This window comes from Gavia stellata, chromosome 14 (assembly GCF_030936135.1).
Source record: "Gavia stellata isolate bGavSte3 chromosome 14, bGavSte3.hap2, whole genome shotgun sequence".
Taxonomy (NCBI): Eukaryota; Metazoa; Chordata; class Aves; order Gaviiformes; family Gaviidae; genus Gavia; species Gavia stellata.
This window is the reverse complement of record NC_082607.1, coordinates 9,030,186-9,040,119: the sequence shown is the minus strand read 5'-3', so window position 1 is coordinate 9,040,119 and position 9,934 is coordinate 9,030,186.

The window sequence follows — 9,934 nt, the reverse complement described above, 5'->3', positions numbered from 1 at the left end:
TGTCTGTGCGTATAAATAAGGAGCCATCTCTTTCCAGCTCCAGTCCCAGCTCTGTTAGGTAGGTTTCTTACAGCTGGGTAGCTTGTCCATGCCCAATTTACAATCCTGAAATCTCAGGAGCGCTGGTGGGAATGCTTCAGGATTACTTTTGGAAGAGACTTAGCCAACACTTAATACTCCTACAATATTTTGCTACGCATGGCAGCGAAGTAACCCGATTTATTTCACCTGTTCCAACCCTGCCACTGAAAGCACCACATCTCCCCATTCCTTTTGCGTGGGAGCGTGTGCCAACGCCCTGTACGTTGTGCTGAGGCCACGGATGCTGGCATGGGGCTCCTCGAGATCCAGCGTCCGCCGGGAAGGCCACCCTCTGCCACGCCGCGCCGCTGCGGGCACGGCCAGCGCGCAGCCTGCGAAGCAGCTGGGGCAGGGTGTGTCATAAGCACTAGGTGTTGGCTTAGCTGTCCTTCAGTCAGGGAGGGGGTACCAGCCTTGTCCCTGGGGACAGACCTTCTGGGTACTGCCGAAACGCACTGCCTTTCCTGCGCTTCCCGCTGGGTAACCTGCCGGGCCCAGGAAGCGCCGGAGCAGCGATGCCGATGCGGCATTTGCCTGTTTCCCACCTGAGGAGCTGGGATGTGATAAAGCCAGCCGTAAGGCGGGGGGAGGAGGGTATGGGGGGGGTCTGTGTGCTTTTAAATGTGCATCGCACTATATTTATCAGGTCTTTTTTCTCCTCAATTTCCTTTCTTGCCAATTTTTTCTCTTCCATTCGCAAAACGCAAAAAGTACCCAATAGCGATCAGAGAATACAAAATACGAGGTAGAAATACAGTGTAAACTCCTTACGCTTGCAATTAGAAAACCATCTTGTGCTTTCTCGTAAAGAATAACCACAAACACCCTCTTGTCTAGCTGCATCTTCCACACCACCTAGTCCCCTCCCTGCCACCAGACCTCGCCTAGCAGTTGTGCACACTCAAATAATTTCTTTTCCATATGAGGTGGAAGCTATTTTCTCTTGCAAAGCATATTGCATGAGAACTCACGCTGGACAGCTTATAACTGAATATATGCTCTACTTGAAGCGTATTTTGAGTAACCTTCGATATTCTGTTACTCGAGCAGCACACACGAATGGGTCGACATTGCTGAGAGTAGCGTCTTACCCTTTGCTTCAGAAATGAAAAGATTTGAACTTGCTTTTTTCTTCCATTTGGTGAGTTTGTTGCCAAGACCCACTGAGTCATCAGGGTGCCAGTGCCGCCGTTTGCGCCTGTCATCGCACTCTCGCTTTAGCAAATTCTTATGGTAGAGCGGGCGAGCTGGCTTCTGCTTTGCCATGTGGCTGCTACCTGCCACGTTTAATTTAACCCAAGGAGCTCTTGTCCTTTGTGCAGCTCTCCCACCGACGCCAGGTGCATAACTGGGTACGCGGTTAGGATTACCCTCACTAAGAAAGATATAGAAACTGTTTTTTTTTTTTTTTTTTTCTCCCCCTTAGTGCAAAAAGCAAGACCCAAAATGATTAACGTCTAGCACTGGGAGCTGCTGTTGTGCGAGGCACCACGCAAACACCTACAAAAGGCAGCCCCGGCTCGGAGCACGCTGGATGTGAGCTGAGGAAAAGCAGATGAGGTGGATGGGCAAGAAGTGCAAGGAAAGCAAGATAATGCTGGATACCACAATGAGCTGCTAACCTTTGCCAAAAATTCCTTTTGCATCAAAGGAGGTGAGCAGGCAAACGCTGAAGGTAGATAAGGTGGCTTTTTGGGTTGCTTTTTTAGTGTTTACAGGAATCTGCAACACCTCATTTGGCTCCCACACCACCACTGCCTCTCTAATGGAGGTACCTGGTACTGTGAGCAGAGTAACATAACCTCAGTCTGCGTATGTGGGAGGGTTTCAATCTGGGTGAAATGAAGAGATTGGTGCAGAAGTGTGCGATTAATAAGCTTGCCTAGTGTCTACCTACTAAAGCCAGCAGCCACGCAGCAGCGCGATGCGCTGCATGTATTTACCTACCACAGGGAACTGCCGCCTTCCAGCGTGTTTATAAAATCACACCAGAAAACTACTGAGGAAACGCAGACTTTTCCTCCACAGGAGTCACATGCAGCAGAGTTCACATTTAAAAAAAAAAAAATACATCTTGCTTTATCCTATACAAACAGAAAAGCTTGCCCAAGCTGCTTCACACGTGCTGCTGCCCCTTTGCATGGCTCACAGCGCATAAGAGCTGCCCCTGGACACGCAGTGCCTGCGGCACCAGCGCAGCGAGGTGAGGGTCTCCCGGGGACCGAAGTCAGACCACGGATGCTCCACGAGGGCTTGCTGCTTTTTTTTTTTCCCCAAATGGTTTGTGCTCAAATGCTGTAGTGAAGCCAACCTGCAAACAAACACGCTGAAGGTAAACTTTTAAGGAAAGAAATGACAGGAGCTGTCCCAGCTCCTCAGAGGGATAAATCGCAGATGGATGGCCACCCCCCGGGCTTTCTGTAGTAATAATTGGCAATACCCTGAAATATTTGGAGCGGAGCAGAGGTGCGCTCACGAGGTACAGGGAGCAGCAGAGGGGAGCTGACAGCGCCCGCCAGGCACCACAGCACTCCGCTGCGGCGGACGCAAAGCCCCGCGCTGCACCCTCAGCCCTCGCCCCCCACGTCCCTGCGCCCCGGCTATGGCACATCCATCACCCCGAGCCGGGGGTCGGACGGGGACCCCTCCCACGGCTTGGTGCTGCTGACCCACAGCACAGTCACCTCCACGGGCGCATTTTTCTATCTATCTACCTCCCCTGGGATCGTTTTTCTTATTGGCTTGATTTAGCCTCTAAATTTTATTCTTGCCCACTGCTCTGAAAACTCTGCGGTGCTTTTACTCTCTGGTAACTGTCAAGTCGTTTTGATCCTGGCAGGAGACCGTAGCCTGAAAGCACAGTTTTAGCAGGAGTCTTCTGTTTGTGAATGAGGTGGAAACATCTTTTTCTAGCTGAGTAAAATCAAACTGATCACAACGGAAAGGTCTAAAAAGAAGGAATTATCCTGATTTTTAACTCTTAACACTGCCCAAAGGCTAACAGAAAACTTTTCTAAAAAAAAAAAAAGTGATGTAAAATTAATGAAAGTATAGAAGTACAGAATTAATCACTTTACTGACCAATTTCCCTGTAAACCAAGTTACTGAGTTGTTTTCCTGAGGGAGAGCAGTATTTTACATGACGATTAAGGGCTTGACTTGCAGAAAGTGGGAATAAACCGTTCTACAGACCCAAGTGAAAGGATACCGGTCTGATTTCAAATGGGTTGGCTGTGTGTCCAAACATCCTGACTTCGACCTGTTTGTGGGTAGATGCTCCTACCCGTGCAGGTACCTTTTGCACCTCCCTGTGCTAGAAATGTTTGTGTGCTGGGGGGTCCCGTGGGCCGATCCCCCGATGGTACTGACACTCACCACCCAAACTAGGAGCTGCGATTAAGCTGCAAACCAGCGAGAGGACATTCCCCTGCCATCCCCCTGCCCTGCAACTATATACCATGATTTATTAATGCCTAAAAAGTTGAAAAAACCCAAATGTTCCAGGATTCACAGCCACCAGCACTCCACTGGAGACTGCAGGATTGGGGCTGTTCATGATGTGCTGTCACCGGCAGGACGGGCAACCTCACTCCCACTGCAGAGGATGGATGCTCGACCAGGCAGGCACAATCCCAGCCCTTTCCCAGGAGCATCCCTGGCCCCACAGTGGCCCCTGGATTCAGCCCTTGCTCCCACCCAGGCTGGGAAGCTGCGAGTGGCGTGATGCTAAGGGCAGCGGAAGGAAAACCCTTTCACCTTGGGGCTGGGCTTGCTCTGGAGGAGCTGACCGCTGCAGCGATAGGTCTGCAGACAAACCCTGGGGTGCTCCAGGCCCTCCAGACCCACCAAACCCTTCCCACCACAGCCCAAGTGCTGCCAGATGCTGCATGGATGCTGGGCACCAGCAACCTCCCCACCCTGGCTGTGCCTGACCTGGGTACCCTGCTAGTGTCCGGGGTGGTGCATGGGTCCAGGAGCACCCCAGGCACAGCTCTGGGGCCCCTGCTTCCTCCCCCCCAGTCCTCGTAACCCACCCCTGCAACATCCCCCCCACTCCCTCCCCAGCTGCTGAGGCAGGGTGCAGCCAGGGGCCAACATCACCCCTTCTCCCCCACTGCCACCGTGCACCCCCCAAGCCCTCCCTCCCCCCGGAGATGCTGGGGAAGGGCTGGGCACCGTCTCCCAGCCGAAGCCCCGGTGCTGCAGCAGTGCCCTCCGCCCGCTCCATCCCGGGTCTGGGGCATCGGGTGCCCACCAGCACAGGGGTGTCGGGGTGCAGCCCCCCCCCCCCATTAACGACACCAAGCCCTCGTTCATTGCTGCCTCCGCAGTGGTTTATTGGTGTGGGAGACGAGAGCCCCCGAGCAGCAGTGTGGGAGGCACCGTGGGGGTGCCGAGGAGGCAGACCGAGAGCCAGAGCCCCAGCTCCTGCGGCAGGGACCGATTTCCAGCCTCACTAAAGCAGCAATGCAATACTGGAGAGCAACAGGCAATCCCAAACTCCAGTATTTACGTGCTGCTAGAGCACTGCTGACAGCTCTCCATCCCAGCGCCTCTCCACGGCCTCCAGACCCTCCCGTTCCCCCCAGACACGGGGCCACAGAGTACCTTGGCCGATCCTCTGCCAGGGAAAGGACCAAAGAGCAATAGGTGAGGGGTAAGGTGCCAGCTGAAGGCATGGCGCTCAAGCCGACACCGGCCATGCCCCCGTTGGAGACCAAAAGGAGCTACAAGTCCTTCCTGCCTGCGGGGCCAGGCGCGCCGAGACGCACAGACACACACAAACTCATGGGGAATGTATTTGTAGCTGCAAAGGATGTGCACAGATACAAGCACCAAGAGAACTTATCTACACGTACCTGTTCAACTGAACTAAAGAGATACATGGGAAGGTGTTAGCTTCCACATCTATGATAACCAGAAGCTCACTTTCTTGTCTTATCCTTGAGGTAATGAGGCAGCCCAGAATGGTCTGTATCTCCTTGTCCCTACAAACCATGATGTGCTGCTACATCTCCTCAAAGCCCACTGAATGTTGACATTCCAAATCGTATTTTGAATATATATATATTTTTTTAAAACCATGATATAAGGTACTGAAGAACACTCTACAATGAAGACATTTAACGTGCATGCATTACCACCACGGGACTTTTTTTTTTTTCTCTTCACGGGTGCTATCAGAAAGTCTGTAACTATAAGAGAACAAGCAGTTACACAGTGCAAACAAACCAGTTTCAGAAACAAAAAATCAGAAATTAACTGTTCCCCCCACCCCCAAAGCATACGTTAATATTTGGGTCCTGGCAAATCTACACTTTCAGATCTAGCAGACCTGCTGCTTTTGCTACTGTAAAGAGCCTGCAGAGCCTTCCCGCCCCGGCCAAACGCTCTGCGGGGAAACGTTACCCTGTACGTCCTCTTAGGGGCTGCTCAACATCGAGGACTTTCCAGGAGTCGCAACGTTAATATTTCAGATAAATAAACCTAGATTCCAACAGTTCAAACCTGTTAAGCTTTCCTTAAAATATTTTTATTCAGCTCATTTTGACTTTTGAGAAACCTAAAAAAACACCCTTATTTTTTTTTTTTTAAAGACTAGATTACGCTCATTTACTATTTGAAAGGACAAACGTTGCGCGACCGGAATTAAAGACACCCTGGAACTTCATCACCTCTGCCTGTAGCAGAGAAGAACACACCAGCGCAGGGCAGAAAGGAGGCTGAAGCACGCAGCTGCCAGAGGCACTTACACACCAGCCTGCAAGGGTTGTACGGGAGCCGTGCAGATAGCCTGACATTTTTTGTGTTTCCTTTTGACTTTTTTTTTTCCCCCAGTTATGTGACAACTTCCTTCAATTCATTTTCTTGAAAAGCAGCATCACAAAAACCCCTGAACAATGTCAGAAATGACGCCATTAGTTCAAACGCTTGTGCCGTCCCCTTGCGCTAAGCGCGCCGCTTAGCTGAGTTCCAGTTTGTCCTCCTCCTAGTCCCTGCCTGTTTAGCAAACTTAAAAATAGGAATTTCAAAAGCTCTCGTGACCCGGGCCAAATTATTGCAAATTTTAAATCAAATATTTGCCAACAAAAAAAGCAGTATTTTTTCACCACTTCAGTGTCCTCAATACCGATAGCACCGGGTCCAACTCTAACGAGCAACTGGTACTTACTGCAAAGCCAACAAGTACCCAGAGAAAGTCAAAACTGTACAAGCTAAAACAAAACAACCCCCCCACGTAATTTTACCAGTAATTATTTCTGTAACAATGTTTTACTTGACTGTACCCCTGTAGTCTTATTTCTTTCCTCTCTTCAAGTGACTCAAAAAAAATAAAATAAAAAGCAACAGCAAACAAGCTCAGCTCTAGAATTAATTTTGATTGTGTTTGAGGTTCACGTTTTACTTAATGTTTTTATAGATATATAAACTAGTCTTTAGCCTAGTTCAACAAGGGGGACAAGAGCTCTCTTGAGCAAGGAGGACCTTCCGAAGTGAGGGCTCCGTACACCTCCACCAGCCTATTCTCTAGCACAGAGAGAAAAATCAACATTCACTCTTGAGTATTGGGCAAGTGGAAATTTGGGATAGGCAGTGAAATACGTATCTAAGAAAATATGCATGTTTATGACATGACAGCATAATTATTTTAAGCAACAGAAAGCTCTGTGTTTGAATCATCCCATCTCACACTTCAGCTTCTTTCAAACCTAGTTTGTGCTTTGGATTCTCAATGTTAAATCAGAAGGATGGCAGCTGAACAGGATGATTTGAGTTGAGGTCGACCTCCCCGAGGTGTTACCTGCAGCGCCCAAGAAGGGATACGCATTTCAGAGGAACCCGCCTTTATCCAGGGGGATGCAGATGCTGCAGGGATTTCGGAGCAGGTCAGACACGCGAGCTTACCTCCCCGACTCACCTGTGAACGCAGGCGCATCGGCTCCTTCTGCGCTGACTCTCCCTGGACACGAGGCAATCGCTGTTTCAATGGGAACTAGAAAGCAACACACAGAAGGGTTTACGAGGCGCTTGCAGAGGCATCGCTGTGCTTCGGGGAGGGGGGCGGTTGGGGCTGTCGGGCAGCCTCAGAGCTGTCCCCCCCCAGCCATGCGCAGAGGCTTGGATGGGCGGAAATATTTTTAAAATTTGGGGGGGGGGAATACCAAGTTTTCACCTCCAGATAGGGCAGACTATGAAGCGGCACTTAGGGATCGCATCCCTCCTCTCCCCATTCCTGCAGCCGGGGCTACTGGCACCACTGCCGCCAGGAGCGTGACCCTGCGGTACCCCAGGAGCACTGGTAACCCCGAATCACGCCTCGGGCAGCGTACAGCGAGGAGGAACGACACGACTCCTGCCAGCAGAAAACCAGCAGCAGCTCCGAGGTCAAGCAGGAAAGCCACCACACGCAACCACGGCCAGCAGCAAGCCCACCTCCCCTCCCCGAAGGGGTTAAAACAGCGGCAGTAAGAGCAACCTATTGGTCTGGGCAGACCGAAAGCAAAGCAGACATCTTATTTATGCTGATTTAAGAGACAAACCACCCTCTGGACAAGCAGGTAAGATGCAGAGAGGCTATTTGGGGGTCGGGGTTCTTTTTGGTGGCACCGTCAGGTGCTCAGTCCCTCGCTGCTGGGGAGGCAGCGCCCCAGGAGCACCCCCAGCCTGAGCAGCACCCCACCGCTGCTGGGAACTGGGGGCCCCCACTGTGCTGGTAGCCCCAAATATCAAGAGAACTGCCCCAAAAGCTCCACCTCGATGCAAAGGCATCGCAACAGCTCTTCCGCTGCCATAACACCCGCGGTGTGTACGCCGGCTATTTCTAGAAATCGAGACTTCTACCTGTCATCTACGTAAGGCAGCCACCGACGGAGGTTTAATTAAATCCCCCAAATAACTGGGGAATTTGAACATGCAAAAATCCCTTCACGTAGTTCACAAAACAATGCAACTTCTGCTTGCCAAAGTATATTGGGCAATTAAGTAAAAAACACCCCCTCCCCGCCCCAAGCTCAAACACACGCACAAAACCAAAACAAATTCACCCTGAAATACAGGGCTCCCTTAAAACACAACCCAGTCCCTCTTCACTGACACTGTAACCAGAAAAAAAAAAAAAGAGAAAAAAAAAGTGAGAAAGAGCGCCATGGGAAAGGAAAGAAAATAAATACAGGAGCCCGTGACAGGACAGATTTGCATACAGAGCCTTCACTGACTCGCACACTTCAGGGCGAGGTAGGCTCAAAGACAAGTAAATATTAAGCATTTCCTATATACATATAAAGCACAGGAAAAAAAAAAAAGAACAACTCTGCTACCAAACAGTTTTTCAGGAGACACGCACAGACAAATCCTGAAGTCATTGTTCTCATTTGAAAGAATTAAAAAAAAAAAAAAAAAGGCATTTACTATTTTACAAAAACACTAAAATAAATCATCTTGTTACAACTAAAGGTCCCAGACGTTAATTAGTGAGACACAATTACGGTAACAAAAGGAAAATAAGGGGGTGAGTAGCACCACCGAAACACTTTGTATATGCCCAGGTCTGGGGGGGGGGGGCGGAAATAATAATAATAATTAAAAAAAAAAAAAAAATCACACCACTTTCGTTCCTGCCTCCCTTTGAACAACGAAATTTAAACAAAAGTCACGTATTACTATTTACAGATGCGGCTAACAGCTGGAATCAGACCCGATACTTGATCGACAACCACCAAATGGTTCCAGCTATTACATTTCCGATACGACTCGCCTCGCAAGGCTGCCGAAGTCGAGCAAGGGCTGCGTGAAGAGAAATGACTATTAAAGAGCACTAACAGTCAGATGTGGGAACTGCACGCAGCCAAGTTACTTTCATTTGTACAGGCATCTACAGTGCATCCCCTCGGCGCGCGCACGTCGCGCAAAAATCGCTGTTACGGGCGTTTTAGCCAGCTAAGACTTCTTCCTGGGTGGCACAAAATAAATGCGGAAAATAAATTTTCTCCCTGTTCGTATGTCAAAGCTATACGAGAGCGGATAATTTCTCATACACTCTATTAAAAATATTTTTTTTTTTCTGATTTACCCAGAAAAAGGTCAGAGAAGCGGCATGTATTTCATGGAAGTAGCAGCATATCAGAGCTACATTTTAATTCTAGCACGGCGTACCTTTCGCGCGTTAAACCGCACGTTAACGTGCTCTTAGGTGGGGCAGAACACCTGAAACCAAACCGCAGCTACAAAGGGCAAATTCAAATAACGCAAAAAATTAATTCGTTAACTTTACTCGATTTGAAACTCGCCCCCGATACTGTTACTAGCGGGATCGACTGTATTTACCAAGACAGGGCTGGTAACACGAGGGAGAGCTACTGGTGCTCGCAAAGGCCTGCGGGGTAAGACTTCAACTTACAGTACTCCAGAAAACCAGTAAAATCCACAGTAAAATTCCAGGATCCACAGTTTTTTCTCAACACTGCTGAGGAGAAGAAAAGTATGATGCTTCTTGTTACTTCCATTTTTTGCATTGTCATCTCATCCAGTTTTAAACAACAAGGGACAGATCTGGAAGCCCGACTCCTATAAAGTTTATTTGTTAAGAACAGAAAAAAAAAAATAGTGATTTTTTTTTTTTGGTCAGATGAACATTAATTCAAAACATAGCGAGCGCACAGTAATTTATTATTTTTTTTTTAATATTTGGGTCAGTTCGCCTGAAGCATTACTGAAAGCTTCCCTCTTATATTTCATAAATGCTCGTTGCGTTAGCAGCTCAATTTTACTGTATTTCCCACCAAAGTGGATTAACTCAACACAGACTTTCGCGGCTGATGGTGAGCAACGGAGTCCTTTGGGTTTCTTCAGCGCA